The 21,637-nt window shown below is 41.5% G+C and overlaps 1 long non-coding RNA gene across 1 annotated transcript in view; it reads right to left on the bottom strand.

The window, feature by feature from the left end:
* LOC141141482 (uncharacterized) overlaps positions 1 to 21,637 on the bottom strand; it is a 76,660-nt gene that overhangs the window by 46,087 nt on the left and 8,936 nt on the right. Inside the window, exon 2 of the long non-coding RNA XR_012244096.1 lies at positions 2,460 to 2,535. This is a non-coding gene — a long non-coding RNA (uncharacterized lncRNA). The remainder of the gene's footprint in view (positions 1 to 2,459; positions 2,536 to 21,637) is intronic.

Below are 21,637 nucleotides of genomic sequence, written 5' to 3' on the forward strand. Positions count from 1 at the left end.
CACCCATATATTCAAAAATCAAGGTGTGGGTGAATAGATCACTGCAGGGTAATAATAGAGTACAAAATTCCTGGACAAATGCATATAAAGATAATACCAAATGATGGACTATCGGTACCCAGAAAACTTTACAGCAAGGTATAAGAATTGAAATGGGTGTCACTGGCGCAAAACCTATCCTATCAATCAATACAAAAGTGATATCTGTAGCTGCTGCATCCAAAAAATTCTCGAAAGAAAAAATTAAAAGTGCTATGTGGATGGGTGCGCTGATAATAAGAGCAGCGCACCCATCCACATAGCACTTTTAAGGTATAAGAATGTTCAAAAATTTTAAAAACTCACCTTCTAGCTGAGTTTGGTAATATATCCAGTCTACATGTCAATATGTCTAAATCCCAAGCCCTTACATCAATATCCAAGATTCCTTAATCATTGATTCTGCTATACCCTACTTAGGGGTTGCTCTTACTAAAAGGGTAGATCAATTATATTCATCCAACCTCCCCCACTTTATAAAAAATTTGAATCGGACCTTAGTCTTTGGTCTGAACTTAACTTTTCTTGGCTGGGACGGATTCACTCTATCAAGATGACTCTGCTTCTGCCAATTCTCTACCTCTTTCAATCTCTTCCCATGCCAATGAACAGGGACCATTTACGGCGATTCCAAGCAAAAATCATTGCCTTTATTTGGGGTTCAAAGGGACACAGAATTTTGTAAAGGGGTCCTTTTTAGAACCCGAAACAAAGGGGGCTTAGGCTTACCCAACCTTCTATGGCACTACCAGGCAGCCCAGTTAGCCCAGATCTTTGTGTTTTATTCACGCACAGCTAAACCTGATTGGGTGCATATGGAATGTCAGGCGGTGCCACACTTCACCCTGGACTACCTCATGTGGTGTCATGCTAAAAAAACGCCCTGCGATTTTGGCCCCAACACTTTCTCCCTCATTTTCTCTGTGGAAGGGCCTTAAAGTCCACACAGAGTTAATCTTTCATATTCATCCACTTACCCTTCTATTCCACAATCCCCAATTCCCCCCAGGAATGAACATTAAAGGTTTTCAGTGGTGGTTGAACAAAGGGATGTACAGAATTGGTCACTTTTTTAACTCCATTGGTCCACTCACCCTTGGTGACTGCATCAGCAAAATGAAAATGCCCACAACAGAGAGATTCAGATTTCTCCAGATCTCACATTTCCTACACCTCCTATGGGGGACTAAACTCTTCCCACCTGACATTTCACCCTATAAACATTGGTGTGGCCAGGCCATGGAGCAGAGAGGAGGGATTTTGGTGAAATTTTTGAGTCACTCTCCAGAGATAACTCTAAACCTTGCTATATGACAGGATGGGAAAGGGGCCTTTCCCAAGAGTGGGATCTGAAGGAATGGTATGGAGCAGTTTCAAAGGCATATCAAGGCATCCTAAATGTCTCTTTTTGATTGAAGCAAACCTCAAGGATATGACACAGTGGTATTTGTTTCCTTTAATATTTGCAAAATTCTACCCTTTGGCCTCTCCCCTCTGCTTCAGAGACTGCTCTCATATAGGCTCAGTGCTACATATTTGGTGGGAATGCCCCAAAATAAGAGGGTTGTGGAACAAAATTTTCTCCATGGTACGAAAGGTTACAGAAATCCAAGTCACCAAATCCCCTCACATAGCTTTATTGAACTTTCCTATAGAAAAGGCATCTACTATTAAGAAGTGACTGATCCATTTCATATTCTTAGAGGCTAAATTGACATTCGCTAGAGCCTGGAAGCGACCTTTTGTCTCCTTCGCCATGACGAAAAAGAAAATCTCGTGGATCATGGCCCAGGAGAAGATGATCAGTATACTACAGGACACAGAACCATGGGCTGACTACATACACATCCCCTTGACACCACAGTAGGGCTTCCAAGCCCGTTCAAGCGTTCCAACAAGACATCTATGACTTTTCTCCTCTGTTCTTTTTCCTCTCTATGCCTTTCTCCTTCCCCTCTACTATTTCCTCTGCACTTCTGTAGCCTTAAGGCTTTTGTCTTGAGTATAGGACATCTCATAAATACCCCAGGGGACCCCCTGTTTCAGGGACAGCCTAGTTTCCTCTTATTATATTGGGTGCGACATCAATCAGGAGGGATTTTCTTACCTTTAACATTTGTTGCTCCACCACGTCCACCATTGCTACACCTTGCTCCTAATTATCTAATATTCTTGTTATTTTAATGATGTTTATTTACAGGTGAGGATGGATCTGGAACCTCATCCAAGCCAGTTCTAGGTTGTGTATATGCTGTATATGCTACTTGGTCTTATACTGCGAGCAACTGCTCTTGCACGTTGCAATCCTTTCCTGTTTATGTTTCTATACTTTATTTTAATGACAACTTTAATTAATGACAAATGATTGAAAGAAAGATTTGAAAAACTCACAAAATACATCAAGAAGTGAAATGGCTTACTTTTTCTTGCGCTGTGTATTCATTCCTGAAGCGAGCATGGGAGCATATATATAAAGAAGGCCGGTAGGCACCAAGGCTATAAAAAAAAATAAAAACCAGAAAACTATGATGGAACACATGGACTAGTCAACCTATAATTGCTTTTTACTTTTACAATAGGGGCACCAACCTGCATACACTAGATTATTATGATAGAAAATCATATGAGATAGATTTTCAGTATTGTTTTTGCCATGTTTTTATTATAAAAAATATTTTGTTTACCTACAAAATACTCACGGACCCCTCCATCCTTGTGAAAAAATCGTATTATCTGTGAAACATGTTGAGGGAATACAAAAAGTCTGGAGTCCCTCACCGTTCATTAATAATACCTTGTGTTGTGGATTCTCATAACTAGTAAGGGAATTCCCTTTTAGGTTGTATTAGTGAGGCATGTTGTTGGGGTAATGTATTTTAACTGTGTTTGCTATATATTTTTCAGTGCATTTTTGTATCTATGAAAGTCTATGGGGTACCAATAAAGTCCATCATTTCATTGTAGTCTTTATATGCATAGGTCCAGGGATGTGGTACCCCATTATTACGCAACATAAGGTCACGCCCTGACATGTTTTGTCATCACGACTTCATCTGAGGGCGTGGCCTTATGGCACGTCACTCCAGTATTTATGTCTACAGGCTGCAACGCAAATTAACCATCCCAGCGCGCAGCCGTCCCAATCTCTTAAGGTGCACACAAACAGCCATCAATACACCACACAGGAACTGGAATACATTGCGCTGCAATCAATCTGTGACAGTCTGCATCCAATACAGAATACTAACGTACCTCTGCCTAAAATGATACATTGATCAGTTAAGGCAGTGGTCATCAACCCTGTCCTCAGGGCCCACTAACAGGCCAGGTTTGCAAGAGAACTGAAATACATCACAGGTGATATCATTTGCTTCTCAGTGATTGCAATATTCTAGTCTGCATCTCCCCAAGTTAATACATAAAACCTGGCCTGTTAGTGGGCCCTGGGGACAGGGTTGATGACCACAGAGTTAAGGCACTAATTCATAATACATCGACCACACCATAAAAAATGTTCATAACATATACAAAAATAGCACATATCCTTACATCATAATAGTGCATTAAGCCAATTAAATTCATAGTACATTTATCATAAAATAATGTCGCCTTATTCATAGTGCATTACTTTAAAGGACAATAAATACAGGATTAAAATCAAGTTTAAAAATTAATGATAAAAATGATATCTAAAATATGAAATATGAACTGACTGTGCAAGCCTCAAAAGTCGCTAATAAAACAATTTATGTCTAACTCAACATTTAACCCTTTTGGGGTGAGCGTGTCGATCAAATAAATCCAGTGAGTTTCACTCTTGGAGAGTTCCCTGACCATATTCAAACCTCTCCACCCGGGTTTTATACGATTGACACCCCAAAATTTAATTTGATTATGGTGTCATTTGAAATGTGTATGAATGAAATTACCCCTATCAGACTACTATCACTACACAGGTCTCGTTTGCTATTATAAATCGCTAATGAGGCTGAGCTGTATATTAACATTTAATCCCTTTGGTACTAGAGTTACGGCTTCTTGAATCCACCATGATTCCTTTTGGGCTAACCGTCTTCTCCAATTCCCCCCCCCCCACCCGCCAATGTTTTAAATTTTTCACGCCCCAAATTTGTACAAGAAGAAAAAATCATTTTGGGAAGAAGAACTTTCATAATTTTGTTATGGACTGATTTAAGACTTATTCATGGCATCATGCACATACAGTATGTATTTTTTTAATAATCATAGCATTTTTATAGCACCATATATTATTTGAGTATCACTGCACATTAACTAAACATCACTGTTGATTACTCGGCAATGTGGAATTCATTCAAATTAATTTTGTTTTATTAAAAGCAGCACATTTTGTTATATATTTATTAGAAAGTAATTTTGACTTGAGTACTGCAGCTGTCTATATCACATCATATATTGTGGGTGAGCGCAAAGGATTTAGTGTATAGATTTTTTATTTCTGGGTTTTGCCATGACTGAAACATAGTTCGCTGTCCCTTTAAAATCAGTGGTCCTAATGAGATAACCTCCTTATAAATCAATATATGGATATTAAAACTTATACTGTGATATCATAAGACAAATAACAGAATCAATTAGTAATCAGCCTTTTGATAAAGTCACAATCCCGTGTGCAAAATGGCTGTATAATATGGTGCCAAAAATCACTTTCTACCTGTGACAAACTCCTTGAAATAGGTGCCCAAGCTCAATCGTATTCATTCCATGTTAATAAAAGTAACTTTGATAAAAGTAACTTTCAAAAGGTATTTAAATGGCCATGCTTCAGTGCCCAAAATTTGCCATGTCACCGAATAAGTGCAATGCCCCCTCACCTTAATAATAGCCCTATAAAAGAGTTCACTTGTGCCTTATTAGATCATCCTTGCAACTCCTCCTCCTGCCGTTAGCAGCGACTTCATTCATACTGTCCCTTTAATAGCTCGGCCTGCGCTGTCTCCTCTTTGACTTAACACAAATAAAGGGAGAGCGATGGACCCTGTATTCTCTTTTGTGGAAGTAATATCTTCTATTTATTTTAAAGTGATAGTTTTCTCTATGCAATTGTCAATGGTTTGCTGACAGCCATTCCTTTTATCGGGAAACAAATCTCAGGAATATGACTCTTCTTTCTTGGTAGTAGAAACAGGCAAATCCTTATATCTGTGTGCAGATGAATCTATAGTGTATCGCTGTCTACCATGCTGATACTACAGTTGGTTAAATTATTTTTTTTTCTCATTAATCTATGCTCAGTACTCCATGATGACAAAGTGAAAATATAATTTTAGAAATGTTTGCAAATGTATAAAAAAAGGAAAAACTGAAATATCACATTGGTATAAGTACAGTATTCAGAACCTTTGCATCAACACCTTAAAGTTAGCTCTGGTACTTCCCATTTCTCTTGATCCTTGCTAAGATGTTTCCACACCTTAATTGGAGTCCACCTGTGGCAAATTATGTAAATTTATTGGATATTTGGAAAGGCATGTGCCTCTCTATACAAGGCCTCACAGCTGACAGTGCATACTGTATCAGAACAAAAGCCATGAGGTCAAAGGAATTGCTTGTAGAGCTCAGAGACAGGATTATTGCAAGACAGATCTGGGGAAGGCTATAAAAATGTCTGCTGCACTGAAGGTTCCCAAGAACACAGTGGCTTCCATAATTCTCAAATGGAAGATGTTTGTCACAACCAGAACTCTTCCAAGAACTGGTCACCTGACCAAACTGAGCAATCGGGGGAGAAGGGCCATAGAAAGGGAGGTGACCAAGAACCTGATGGTCACTTTGAGTGAACACCAGAGATCTTGTGTTGAGATGGGACAAAATTCCAGAGGGACAACCATTACTGCAGCCCTCTACCAATTTGGGCTTTATGACAGAGTGGTTAGATGGAACCCTCTCCTTAGTGCAAAGCCCATGAAAGCCCACTTTGCGCAAAAAAGCACCCAAAGATTCTCTGGTCTGATGGGACCAAGATTGAACTGTTTGGTCTCAATTATAAATGTTATGTCTGGAGGAAACCAGGCACCTCTCGTCACCTGCACAATACCATCCCACCAGTAAAACATGGTGGTGGCAGCATCATGCTGTGGGGGTGTTTTTTAGCAGCAGGGGCTGGGAGACTGGACAGGGTTGAGGGAAAGCTGAATGGAGCAAAGTACAGAGATATCCTCAATGATAAACCTTTCCACAGTGCTCAGGACCTCAGACTGGGCCAAAGGTTCACCTTACAACATGACAACGTTTCTAAGCTCATAGCTGAGACAACACAGGAGGGGCTTAGGGACAACTCTGTGAATGTCCTAGAGTGGCCGCCCAGCCAGAGCCCACCCTTGAACCTTATTGAACAGCTCTGGAGAGACCTGCAAATGGCTGTCCACCTACGGTCCCCATCCAACCTGAGTGTGCTTAAGAGGATTTGCAAAGAAGAATGGTAGAAAATCCTCCAATCCAGGTATGCGTTGCTTGTTGCATCATGCCCAAAAGACTCAACGCTCAAATTGCTGCCAAAGGTGTTTCAACAAAGTACTGAGTAAAGAGTCTGAATTTGTAAGTACAATTGATATTTCAGTTTTTTATTTTTAATAAATTCACAGACATTTCTAAAATTCAGTTTTCACTTTGTCATTATGGGATACTGAGTTTAGATTAATGAATGAAAAAAATGAATTTAAACAACTGTAGTATCAGGCTTCAGCATAACAAAATTAAAAAATAGTGAAGGGGGTCTGAATACTTTATAAATGCACTGTATATCCTCTGATGTTCTTTCAGCTCATAGTGGAAACTTGTGCTACAAGGACTCTGTAGTGGACCACTATGAGACTCTTGTTTCTTTGCAGAACTATGTGAGACTACTGTTTTCATGTTATGCTGTGTACACACGAGCGGACTTTACAGCAGACTTGGTCCGGCGTACTGGATTTCGTCGGACAATTCGATCGTGTGTGGGCTCCAGCGGACTTTGTTTGCTCAAATGTTGGACGGACTTAGATTTGAAACATGTTTTAAATCTATCCAACAGACTCTTCTTTCTAGCGGACAAACCGGTCGTCTGTGTGCTAGTCCGACGAACTCAAACTGACGCATGCTCTGAAGCAATTACAAGACGGAAGCGATCGGTATGGTAAAACTAGCCTTCGTATTGAAGCTAGCACATTCCTCTTCTGTGATCTTTTAATACAGAGCTTTTTTTTTTATTTATAATGCGAGAGGAATGAAGTTGTTTTTCTGCTTTATATTCACACAGAGTTCTCACAAACTACTTTCTTCATGATTTATCCTCATGCCATGACTAATATGATATTTTTAAAAAGTCAGATCTCCATAAATAAAGTATTAAATTAGATTTTGAACTTTTTATTGATTTCAACACTTATCTATTTTACAATGTGTGCTAAATTATACAAACATTTTTTTTGGTTTATTTTATTTTTGTATTTTCAAGTTACCACAATAACCTTAATATTTTGTGTTGTTTTAATGAACCTTAATGAGGTTGGTGTCCCTTGTTAATTAGACATAGGGGGGTTTATTTCCAAAGGCAAATTCATTTTTCACTACAAGTGCAAATTCTACTTGGAATTGCACAGAAAGAGCATTTTGAAGTGCCTTCGCTGTGGATCCAAGGGGCACATGCAAGGAACCCCCCCCCCCCCAAAAAAAAGCCCTTTTTCTTGCACATGATTGTATGATAAAATCAGCAGTGCTTCCCCTCATTTCAGCTCTTCCCCTCAGATTTACAGCGACTGCACTTCCAACAAGTGCACTTGCTGTGCAATTTCTAAAGTGAACTTTTCACTAGTACTTTTCACTTGATTTTAGAAATGATTTAACCTTTTGGCAAACACACACATAGGGGTTGATTTACTAAAGGGAAAAAGACTGTGCACTTTACAAAGTGCAGTTGCCCTCTGCAACAGCAGTTGCTCCAGAGCTTAGTAAATGAGCAGAAGCTCTGCTGATTTCCATCATCCAATCATGTGCAAGCAAAAATGCTGTTTTTTGAATTTTCCTTGCACAGGATTGTGTACTCTTTGCAAAGTCAAGCCTTACCTCATTTCCTAAGCTCTGGAGCAATTGCACTTGCAGAGGGCAACTGCCCACTGCAAAGTGCACAGTCTATTTGCTTTTATTAAATCAACCCCATAGTCTTTTTGACCTGTACCTGCTTACTCCCAAACAAAATGTCGTTTTGGAATCAAAACACATAGTCAATAATGTAAGGTAACCAAAAAATCCATTTATTTTTGTTAAAAAAAAATTAGGAAGGCAACACTGGAGACACTTTTAGAATCTGTGAAGCCTTTCGTCCCCCAGGACACACATCAAGTTTTAGGACAAGAAAATTGATATCTTGCGACTAGGGAGCACAGGGAGCACAGTCAGACCAGACAGAAGCCAGGCAATCACTTTCGACTCTTCCATGGAGCCTTCCCTGCACGCTTCTCTGCAGCCTTCCCTCCATGCTTCTCTGCAGCCTTCCTCGGAGGCTGGGCCTCTGGTGGTGTACTTGGGGCAGGAGGAGGAGGAGGAGTGGCTTCATCGGCCAGATACGTGGTAGCAGTAAGCTCCCCTCTCAAGCCCTTCTGATAGGCCTGAAAAATCAAACCCTCACAGAGGAGGCGTTGCCCCTTTTCCAATTCCAGCAATCTGGTGGCCATATATGTCCCATACACCTCCTCTGCATTGGGTGGTGTACTCAGGATTTGGCTTGCTTCACGTATGAGGGCTAGGGATTCCTCCTCAGTTTGGGTCATTCTCCTGGGCCTTTTGGTGAGAATGCGGAGGGGAGGCACCTGACACTCTGTGTGGCTTCTACTCGGCCCAGCCACAGCCTCCTCCTCTCTCCCACTGGGCAAGGCCTCCTCCTCTCTCCCACTGGTCAAGGCCTCCTCCTGGCTGAGGACATCCTGTGTCAAAAAAAGGTACATAGTTGTAATTTTGTGTTACGCAATCACACACAATTTTCAGCTCATGACTTGCAAATATAATTCTCCACAAATAGTAAAGGCTATCTATTTGACACCACCATTATTTCAGGTGATCAACAATATCTGAAGTACATAGGCGTGCACACAGGGTGTGAAAGGTGTGCCTGGGCACACCCTAATCGCCTTGTGTGGTGCATATTCCCCCCTGTTTAGACCACTGATATTTCATCCCCCAAAAAAATGTTACAAAAGAAAATTATTTTTTGTCAAAGAAAATAAACAAAATTACACTGTCCACTGCCCTACTGACACCATCAGTACATATACACATGCATATGTATTTGAGCTTGGGGGTGCACACCTCTGCAAAAGTATATTTTTGGCCACTACTGTCTAGTGATATGTCTACATATTAATATTTGTGATGAAGTCATTTTTATTAAGCACTTCAAAATTTAATATGTTAACATCATTAATAAAATTTACACAATCACAAATTCCACAAAAAAGGATACTTGGCTGAAGCTGGGCGCATCCACTTCATCAGGAATGAAAAGGCTCAGTTCTTCCTGGGACTCCTCAGCTGGGGTGGAGGTGGATGGAAGGCTGGAGGGAAGAGTGGGGGGAAGGCTGGGGGGGAAGGCTGGAGGGAAGGGTGGGGGGAAGGGTGGGGGGAAGCCTGGAGGGAAGGGGGGGGGAAGGGTCGAAAGTGATTGCCTGGCTTCTGTCTGGTCTTCCAGGAATTGCATTTTTTTTTGTTTAAATATGCCTTTAATAAAGTTTTCCAAAAAATAAATTATTTTTGTTAAAAAAAATAAAATAAATAAAACAAAAAAAAAAAAAGTTTCCAAAAATGCACCTTTCAATGTGCACACAGTAAAATGTTTTTATTACTAAAATGTGTGTGGCTGATTATTTCTCAATCATATGTTTAGTAAATTTGTGTGTGGTTACAGTGACAAAGGGCCTTATTAACTAAAGGTAAATGCACTTGCCACTACCACAAGTGCACTAGGAGACAGACCAAACTAAATGCAAACAAGAATAAAAACAAGATATTTTTTCCTCAATTTTTTTTTTTTTTAAATTAAATTAAAGCTCTTCTTGACCATTAAAATAATTCACATATCGCTCACGCACTTGACGTGCGGTTCGGGGGGCCAGGCCAATACGGCCAATTTCCAGGCCTGTCATTGTTGGATCTTGTACAAGTCCGGCCTCAGGCCCAACAGAGGTTTGATATGTAGCAGAATGTCTACGTAAAAAGTTATGTAGTATGCAGCAAGCAAGTATGACGTGATTAATTTTATAGTCCACCAGATTTATGGCTGAAAGGAACAAACGGAACCGGCTGGCCAGAATCCCAAAGGCATTCTCCACAACTCTTCTTGCTCTGGCCAGCCGGTAATTAAATACCCTCCTCTCAGGGGTGAGTGTTCTTTGGGGGAACGGCCTCATCAAGTGCTCACCGAGAGCAAACGCTTCATCAGCGATAAAAACTGAGGGGAGTCCATCCACATTCTGGTCATCAGGTGGCAATCCCAGGCCACCAGTCTGGAGACACTGGCACAGCTCGGTCTGTGCAAAAACTCCTCCGTCAGACATCCGGCCATTCTTCCCCACATCCACAAACAGAAAGTCCAAATGTGCTGAGACCACCGGCGTCAAAACTACACTATGGAACCCCTTGTAGTTATAGAAATAAGACCTCGAATGCGGTGGTGGCACAATGCGGACATCACCCCGACACAGTTGGGAAAGTCCCAACGGTCAGCGAACTGGGAGGCCACAGTCTGCCATTCCTGTGTACTGGAAGGAAACTGTGGAGTGAAAAAACAAAAAAAATTAATATAAGGAATTTAAAACATAACTTGGATATCAGATTACACAAAAACATTAGTGAACAACAGCAGTCAAACATTATTAATATGTGTGTTTGTTATTTAAATTATAAAAAACATAAGGCCCACTTATAAGATTAATCACCCCCTCTGATGGCCCATTGATCAATTTTAATGTGGGGGGAGGGGTTCTAATTATGTTAAGAAACAGACCTGACATTTTAAAACATTTGAGGGGTGGGGGAGGGGTTCTAATTAGGTTAAGAAACACACCTGACATTTTTAAACATTTGAGGGGTGGGGGAGGGGTTCTAATTAGGTTAAGAAACACACCTGACATTTTTAAACATTTGAGGGGTGGGGGAGGGGTTCTAATTAGGGTGAAAAACACACCTGACATTTTAAAACATTTGAGGGGTGGGGGAGGGGTTCTAATTAGAGTGAAAAACACACCTGACATTTTTAAACATTTGAGGGGTGGGGGAGGGGTTCTAATTAGGGTGAAAAACACACCTGACATTTTAAAACATTTGAGGGGTGGGGGAGGGGTTCTAATTAGGGTGAAAAACACACCTGACACTTTTAAACATTTGAGAGGTGGGGGAGGGGTTCTCATTAGGGTGAAAAACACACCTGACATTTTTAAACATTTAAGGGGTGGGGGAGGGGTTCTAATTAGGGTGAAAAACACACCTGACATTTTTAAATATTTGAGGGGTGGGGGAGGGGTTCTAATTAGGGTGAAAAACACACCTGACATTTTAAAACATTTGAGGGGTGGGGGAGGTTCAAACAGTACAATGGAGCTGACAATATACATTGTTCAAGGGACTATAGGCTAGAGATATAAATGGACCCAGGATTGCATGGTGGGGAGGTTATTGAATGTAAATATGCATGTAGGGCAATAAATGATTAATGTCCAAAAACAGGCATGCATGAAGATAAAGGGGACATTCACAGCATATTGGAATCATTGTAATTAGGTAAGGAGGACATTTAGACTATACATTAGCAAACATTTAATACATATCATGTAATGTTAAAGGATAAAACTTACCTTCATATAGTCCTTCTGCAGGACCTGAATGATGGCAGAACAAGTCTCTGGGATTAGTATCCCCAGAGCCTGGGGGGAGATGCCTGTCGAGAACTTTAAGTCCTGAAGACTTCTCCCAGTCGCCAAGTAACGTAACATGGCAACTAGCCTCTGCTCCGCACTGATGGCTTGCCTCATGCAGGTATCCTGCCTGCTGATATAGGGGGTCAGCATAGCCAGCAGACGCTCAAAAACGGGGTCCGTCATCCGGAGATAATTCCTGAAATCCTCAGGATTATTCTCACGGAGCTCACAGAGCACAGGCATATTCGAGAATTGGTCACACTGGCGCAACCAATTCTTCATCCATGAACTCCTCCTCGCCCTGTTCATGGACTGGACTCGGGTCAAAGTATTAACCCCAACACAAAGTCCCCATGCAGCACGAACTCAAGAACGAGTACGTCCATGCGACATGGCTTCAAAACGGTCGGCTGGTCAAACAAACAAACTTATAACAAACGCACTGAAGAACATCAAGGCCTATGAAGAATGACCTGAATATCAGGAACGAGCGGACCAGAACGGCCTGCAAGGCAGGTTACGAACTGACCAACACGCACTGAAAAGCAGATACAAACCTCACAAGCACAAACTGAACCGCAGAAAACCATCGAAATAAGCTGAAGTGTGGAAAGCGCGAATCGTCTCTAACCAAACTTCTACTAACACGAGATAAACACGAGATTAGCAGAAGGAGCCCAAAGGGTGCCGTGGTGGGGCTTGAACTTCCTTTTTATAGTCCCGTCGTACGTGCTGTACGTCACTGCGTTCCAAACCAGCGGACTTTTGCAGTGATCGTGTGTGTCCAAGTCCGTCCCTTTTTAAGTCCGGCGCAAGGAGCCGACAAAGTCCGGTGAAAAGCCCGCCGAGCAAAGTCTACCGTAAAGTCCACTTGTGTTTACGCGGCATTATTCTTCACCATGCTGTGTATATCAGCCCACCTTGCAAATGTCTTTTCTATGTATGATTGTTTTGTTGTTAAAAACAATAAAAATACCCAATTTAGAAGATAACACCTGACCATCCCAAAGTTCAATAATGGCCACAGGAGGTAGAAGAAATGACCTTACATAACACTCAGAAGGAGAGAATATCAGAGTGAGCTGAGGATTTGGTAATGCAGGAGAGGATAGATTTACCTAAGGAGCAAGATCTTTGTACTATATAAGTATCAAAAAATGTTTCTGAGGTATATTGTTGAGGATTGCAGGGTAGATAGTGGGAAAAAATCCTTCCGTGTTCTGTGGTTAATCTGCATGTAATATGTTTAATGGCACTGTGCCTGCTTCCCCTACATGTCTGATATCGCCTACTACAATATGACTGGGTTAACCCTTAAGGTTAAACGTTTACAATAGTTGCAACACCAAAATCTAGTCTTTACAGTCTCATATCCTCGGAGTGTTCCTGTGCCCCTTTGTTGGACTGTGTATTCATACCAAAAACAGCAACCATTATGTCTCTTTCTTTGACTTTACAGTCCTTGGGCCAAATTTTTGTTGCTGCTTTGCAGAATTGTTCAAGCCTGCTTTAAAAAGTTTTCCCATTTGATTTTTTTTCCACTAATCTCTGTTTACTTTGGAATGTTAAAAAAAAGATCTAAAGGATGGGGTGGTTGAATATGTCCATTTTCTTTTACTTTAACCATCTAATAATGTATTCCTTGCTAAAAACAAGAAGGGTACTAAGGCAGGGAAAAGAAGGTGCATGGTGAGATCCTTCAATAATTGCTTTCTTGGGCTTTGGCATTTGCAATAAAATCCAGAATAAATGTTCTGCTCTATTTTAACATCTAGGCATTACCTTTGAAGCTTACTGTAATGAGTTTCATGTTTAGCACATTCCAAAATTCTCAGATTCATAAGTTAAAAGTGATTGCAGTAACTGTTTTCATATTTCCCTTTTAATTGCAAGGACTATACTGTACTGTACATGCGTTGAGAATTTAAAATCTGTAGATAAACCTAAAGCTAAGCTCTATAAATTTTTTAAAAGAAAAAATAAATGCAACTCTGTAATCCTTAATACATCATTAAAGAAATTTTTTTTTAATGCAAGCAGTGTAAGGTCTTAAATTTGACTTGGCATCACGCTCTTGCCGTGTATTCTATGGCAGATCCCAGACAGGGGGAGACAGAAGCAGCACAAATAACCAATCCCTTGTTCTGCTGTGGAAAAAGCATGCTGATCAGTAGAGAGAGCAGAGGAAAGCTGGCCACACACAGATTCCTTCATCCACACAAATGAGGTGGATGGAGGAATCACCTCTGCTGGGACATAGTATTCTGACCTTCCGGCATCCTCACCTGTCAAAATAGATTGTCCAGTGGCTGGTCGAGAAAAGTTTGCCAACATCAGTTGAGAAAAGTTCTCCAGATGATCTACTTCTGCTGAGTAGAGATTGCCACACACTGACTAGGATTCTTTTGGGCCCTGCTGAATTTACATCAGTGAATGGCCAGCTTAACAGAGGTACAAACTCACTAACCAACTGCCTCAGAGGGCTGTCACTTCCACCCTGATATAGAGAATGAGACTTTACTCCCACATTGACATTCAGGAAGTTGATTAAGACATGAGACAGGAGAACCTCATAGTGCAGTACAATCTGATAAAATTGTATTTAAAAAGTAAATGCACTTACAAATTCGTGAAGATGCCCTACTGGGGGAAATGATTGGGTGGAGCCGATCTTGTGACATCATTGTGCACGCTGGGGGCTGGATCCCACGGTGGAGTATCTTCTCACTGCTTTATACAAGCTACGGATTTGTAAGTGCATTTACTTTTTATATACAGTATCTCACAAAAGTGAGTAGACCCCTCACATTTCTGTAAATATTTTATTATCTTTTCATGTGACAACACTGAAGAAATGACACTTTGCTACAATGTAAAGTAGTGAGTGTACAGCTTGTATAACAGTGTAAATTTTCTGTCCCCTCAAAATACCTCAACACACAGCCATTAATGTCTAAACTGCAGGCAACAAAAGTGAGTACACCCCTAAGTGAAAATGTCCAAATTGGGCCCAAAGTGTCAATATTTTGTGTGGCCACCATAATTTTCCAGCACTTCCTTAACCCTCTTGGGCATGGAGTTCACCAGAGCTTCACAGGTTGCCACTGGTGTCCTCTTCCACTCCTCCATGATGACATCAGGGAGCTGGTGGGTGTTAGAGACTTTGCGCTCCACAACCTTTCATTTGAGGATGCTCCACAGATGCTTAATAGGGTTTAGGTCTGGAAACATGCTTGGCCAGTCCATCACCTTTACCCTCAGCTTCTTTAGCAAGGCAGTGGTAGATGAGGTGTGTTTGGGGTTGTTATCATGTTGTAATAATGCCCTGCAGGCCAGTCTCTGAAAGGAGGGGATCATGCTCTGCTTTAGTATGTCACAGTACATGTTGGCATTCATGGTTCCCTCCATGAACTGTAGCTCCCCAGTGTCGGCAGCACTCATGCAGCCCCAGATCATGACACTCCCACCACCATGCTTGACCGTCGGCAAAAAAAACTTGTCTTTGTACTCCTCACCTGGTTGCCTCCACACACACACTTAACACCATCTGAACCAAATAAGTTTATCTTGGTCTCATCAGACCACAAGACATGGTTTCAGTAATCCATGTCCTTAGTCTGCTTGTCTTCAGAAAACTGTTTGCGGGCTTTCTTGTGCATCATCTTTAGAAGAGGCTTCCTTCTGGGATGACAGCCATGCAGATCAATTTAATGCAGTGTGTGGCATATGGTCTGAGCACTGACAGGCTGACCCCCCCACCCCTTCAACCTCTGCAGCAATGTCGGCAGCACTCATACGTCTATTTCCCAAAGACAACCTCTGGATATGACTCTGAGCACATGCACTCAACTTCGTTGGTCAACCATGGCGAGGCCTGTTCTGAGTGGAACCTCTCCTGTTAAACCGCAGTATGATCTTGGCCACTGTGCTGCAGCTCAGTCTCAGGGTCTTGGCAATCTTCATATAGCCTAGGCATCTTTATGTAGAGTGACAATTCTTTTTTTCAGATCCTCAGAGAGCTCTTTGCCACAAGGTGCCATGTTGAACTTCCAGTGACCAGTATGAGAGAGTGAGAGTGATAGCACCAAATTTAACACACCTGCTCCCCTTTCACATCCGAGACCTTGTAACACAAATAAGTCACATGATACCGGGGAGGGAAAATGGCTAATTGGGACCAATTTAGACATTTTCACTTAGGGGTGTACTCACTTTTGTTACCAGCGGTTTAGACATTAATGGCTGCGTGTTGAGTAATTTTGAGGAGACAGCAAATTTACACTGTTGTGCAAGCTGTACACTCACTACTTTACATTGTAGCAAAGTGTAATTTCTTCAGTGTTGTCACATGAAAAGATAATAAATATTTACAAAAATGTGAGGGGTGTATTCACTTTTGTGACATACATTAGATTTTTATATATCATGTCTTAATTGGGTTCCCATAAGGGTGCACAAGGCTTGTGGCCATGTGCCTGGGCACACCCTAATCACCTTGTGCAGTACTGATTGCCCCTGCTGCTCTGGCCCCCATGTCCAACACTCCCCCTCCCCGTGCCGCTCTGCAGGCTTCCCTCCTCTCCAACCAGCTGCTGTGGGAAATGGGTCAGGATTGGAGTGTGGGGGAAGGGGCTGGTACATATGTCATTTACTTAAAAATGAAGAAAGAGATGCGCTAAACCAAATAAAATAATAAATGCAATGAAGTGACCAAAGCAGCTGAGACACAAACAAACCAAGTCCACTAAGTATACAAAAAACCAAAGTGCAGCGCTAGGAGTATCCAGCATATACTAGACACATATGTGAAAAACAAATAAAATAATTATTGAACATATACATATGACACCATCAAATGTGAAAAGCTAGGCAAATGCCCTGCTTTAATTGGAGTGTCCAAATAAAAACCAGGACAGCAAATGGTGAAAGTCCATAACATGTGAGGTAAAGAAAGGTGTCTTCTCCAAACGGAGGGTAACAGTAGATGCTGGGAGGCGTGTGTGCACTCAAATGGGAAGGCGACAGCAGATACCACAGCACATAGATCTCCAATGAGTATAAATGGATACCCTTACCGGATCCGTAGGACGCACATACCGCATAGCAGTGCGTCAAATAGGCATAAGGGGATGATCTCCCGTGATATCCAGCCGGATGGTATCCCCTAGACCACGGTCACCGAAAGGAAGTGATGATCACATGTGGAAGTCGAACAGCTCCTGCATACGTCCTCCAATTCCGGACCGGGAAAATCCAAAGACAGCAGTTCAAAATAGGGCCATGGAAAAAGAAAAAAGGAAGGGCATTTACTTGCCCTTTCAGTTTCTGAGTGAATACAGTGAGTAATCGACACTAAACACTCCTATGTCCATTCATAACTGAAGCATTGAAAACTGTGTTTGTGGAGGAACAGGAAGCTGCTCAGCACAGAGATCTTCCCATTAATTCACAATTCAGTGCAGCTGTGACTGCAGAGAAAAGGACTAGGGAATGTCTGTCCTCAGCCGTTTTCTCTGTCTCAAAAGTGAGAAATCAGGGTCTGTTTAGACCCCTGATATTTCACCAAGGTTCCCCCTCCTAAAAAAATTATAAAAAAAAAAAAATAATATTGTAAAAAAGATTTGAAAAAATTGTAAAAAATAAAAATAAAATAAAAACAACTGACACCGTCCACTGCCCTACTGATACCGTCCACTGCTTTACTAACATTGTCTATGTTTTAATACATTTTAATATGTTTGTTTACATTTATTTATAAGAGTGTGTGTGTCAATGTGTGTATGTTATGTGGCAGAGCGTTGCCCTACCAGGGTCTAGAAGGAGGATGTGACCCAGAATTCTCAACCAAACGGGTTGAGGGGCTCCAGGGAGCTTGTAACATGAAGAGGAAACTGGCCTTTCAGTTTCCTCAGTGTTTTGTAAAGTCCACTTTGGGACCTGGAGCTCCGGGATTTTAGAGAGATCCAGGTGGGATGAAATCCCTAATCCTGGGTCCTGATTTTGAGAACAGCCAGCAAACTGATTGGTCAGGTGTGTGCTGGACTTTTAGTAGTAACCTGACCATGGTTCTGGGCTCCACCCCGGCAGATAGGAAGCCTGAGTACCAGGAGTCAGGAGGGCTCCACGTGGGAGCCAGTGCAGCAAGAGCCTGCTAGCTGTGTGCACCAAGGTGGTTGGTTGGTGAAACAGTCTGTACGGGACAGACAAGGGCCTGGAGTGTAAGGCCAGAGCTGCAGTGCTGCAAGTGAGAGCCAACTAGGCTGAATGTCATTTTTTGTTGATGAAAAAAGGAATGCTGAAAGCCCCTATGAGGGAAACCTATGTTGTTTGCTGAACTTGCTTTTAATAAAAATGAGCAAACAAAGCCCTTAAAAAGAAGAACCAGTGAGTGGCGGCATCCTTGAAGCTCTACATTTGACGCTAGTCCTTTACAGTATATATGTAAACTTTGGGGTGCACACCCTAATGCAACAGGCTGCACACATCTATGGACATGGAACAATAAAAGCATATGTCCAAATGATTACAGTGCATTTATTTCCATTTACTTTACCCAGGTTGGGACCTAATCTTTTTAAGTGGTGGTAAACCTTCCAAATGGGCACAGATGGCAAAAAGAAACTGACAAGGGTTATAACCTGTCTTTACTCTATCCAATTTAAAAACAAAATGCCTTTAGTTTTACTTTAATAACTGATTTGACACTGGAAGGAATTTCTTTAGCTCCGTTGCAACTTTGTCTCCTTTTTTTTTTTTTTTTTTAATTGTAACACTATGCCTGCTTGTAAAAGCTACTGTGTCTTTCTTCATTTCTTGAAAAATTTCCACGAGCAATTTTTGCGTCAGGATAATAGCAGGCTTATTAGTTTCCAGTTGTTGGAAGCTTTGATTAGAGCCATAGAGGGTGTTTGCAGTTCCCCCTATTAACTGTGTTTGTGTAAAGCTGCTTTTTTTTTTTTTTGGCATTCTTCATGGCATCTCTTAGTTAGTTTCCAAATCAAAGGGGGTATACGCTAGCTTAAACTGGAGGTTGGCAGATTGCAAGATGTTGTGGTGCATAAATTGTGTGCAAGGCAAAAACTGTTTAATAAGCTAAAGGAGTTTGGCAAATTATGAATAAACTAGATTCTCCTTTGTGTGCTGTGCGTGTGATATTTCAATATTTTTCTCACATCTCAGATCTCTCAGGTTTCTCTTTATCCCATCTAGAGGGCTCCCCAGTAACTGTATATCAAGTTAATTGAGTGCTCAAAAAGTGTCACTTGCAATTTCATATAGCAATAATCCTTTTAGTGAAAAACATTTAGAGGTCTATTTAAAAAAAAAATACAAAGTTTTCACTAAAAATTCAAACAATTTTCACAAAAGATTCCTATATTTATATTATAAAATTCCATTAGGAAAATGTGTGAATCTTCTGTATAAATTGTACAATGTTATACTGGAGCTTTCAGTCTATCTTCAATGGCATGTATTAGGAACAAATCAACTGGATTTTCAGTGGATGTTTTGTGATTTCAAGTGGATTTTTTTTTTTTCATATAGAGGGTGTATTATAAAGCCTATCTTGCACGCGCAAGATTACAGCAGGGGAAAGCGGGAATGATGTATACAGCCGACTCAGCAAACAGTACCCAAGATGCCGCCGCTTTATACCAGAAGACAATTTTGTTACAAACTTTACAAAAATAGTAAGTTAGAATCGTTACTGCATACATTATACTATATAAAAATTGCAAAGAAGTGCTTATAACTAGCTAGATGAAAAACACAATAAAGATAGCAAAGTGTACTTCCGCTTTAATGCTATATTGGTTCATAGGGGAGCTGGGATTTAGAAAATAAAAGTGAACCAAGGTTCACTTTAAAGAGGAACTGCAGTCTGCTCACATAATTTGTAATAAAAAAAACATTTTTGATATTCTGAAGCTTCCCTCCAACCACTTATACCATATTATTTTATATATACTGTGATTCTGTTCTTGCCAAATATACTGCAGAAATCTCCCTCCACTGAGTCTGCATGCAACTATTTTAACTGTGGGTAGCTGAAACTGCTGCCTGTTGACTTCCTGCCTCCAGCTCTCTAGCGTGAAATGGCCCTCTTATGACTCATCCCCACTCCCTTCTTGGCAAACTCTCACAAGAGTGAGAGAGAAAGCTGTGCATGATGTCATAAGCCTAGGTTAATGACCAGACAAGGAAGAGGAAGTGGGCTGTATAAGGTAACTACTGGTAGAAATAAAACTGTTTTACTATCCAAAGTTAAAACACCAAGGGCAGAAGATTTAATAGACGGAAAGTTGAAAAAATGACTGAAGGTCTGCTTTAACCACTTCAATTTCAGTGCTGTCGCAGTTTGAATGTCAATTGCGCAGTCATACAACACTGTACCCAAACTAAATTTGTATCATTTTGTTCCCACAAATAGAGCTTTCTTTTGGTGGTATTTGATCATCTCTGCGGTTTTTATTTTTTGTGAAACAGATAAAAAAAGACCGAAAATTCTGAAAAAAATAAAAGTTTTGCTTTTGTTTAAAAATTTTGTAAATAAGTAAGTTTTCTCCTTCACTGATGGGCACTGATAAGGCGGCAGCGATGAGGTGGCACCAATGAGCGGGCACTGACAGGCACTGACAATGGGCACTGATATGCGGCACTGATGGGCACTGGTAGGCGGCACTGATGGGTGGCACTGATATGCAGCACTGATGGGCATTGATAGGCGGCACTGATGGGCACTTATGGGTGGCACTGGGTGGCACTGGTGGGCACTGATGGGCACTGTTAGGCAACACCTATGGGCACTGAAAGGCTGCACAGATGGGTTCTTATGGGTGGCACTGATGGGCACTGATAGGCGGCACTGCTGGGCACTGATAGGCGGCACTGATGGGCACTGATACGTGGCACTGATGGGCACTGATACATGGCACTGATACGCGGCACTGATGGGCATCCCTGGTGGCACTGGCAGTGGTAGGCATGGGAGTGGGCACTGATTGGCAGCTGCCTGGGCATTGATTGGCAGCTGCCTTTGCACAGATCAGTATTTGATTGGACACGGCTGATCACGTGGTAAAGAGTCTCCGTCAGAGACTCTTTACCTAGATCGGTGTTGCGGGGTGTCAAACTGACACCCCGCAACAACGATCGCCGCGATGCGCGCCCCCGGGGGCGCGCAGCGGCTCAATATCCTGAGGACGTCATATGACGTCCAGTCAGGATGTTGAAACCACTTTGCCGACGCCATTCTGCTATATGGCGGGCGGCAAGTGGTTAAGGACAAGGTCCTACAATAAATTTCAAACTCCAATTGACCACCATCTTCTGATGTACAACCACCTGTATGGAGACCGATTTCTCATGAGGTTCCAGGATATTCTGCGTTCCAACCACAGAGGATTCCCAAGATTCCATCCTGGTTGTCGGCTGACAACATAAGCCTGTTTGACTCACAGAACGTACGTTCTTCTGAGTTCAAGCCATCCAGTAAGCCTACATCTACCTCGGTGGTGGCTTAATTACACTGGTGTTTTCAGTTTTCATCCACCATATTGGATACCTATGCGATGATCAAGACCTCCAATTTATTCACTATATACTGTGGACTTTCAATCACTCACTGCACATTGTGGATTTCTAAGAATTTTACAGACTTATTAATTTATTTA

The sequence above is a fragment of the Aquarana catesbeiana genome, linkage group LG04 (genome assembly GCF_042186555.1).
Source record: "Aquarana catesbeiana isolate 2022-GZ linkage group LG04, ASM4218655v1, whole genome shotgun sequence".
NCBI classification, from domain to species: Eukaryota; Metazoa; Chordata; class Amphibia; order Anura; family Ranidae; genus Aquarana; species Aquarana catesbeiana.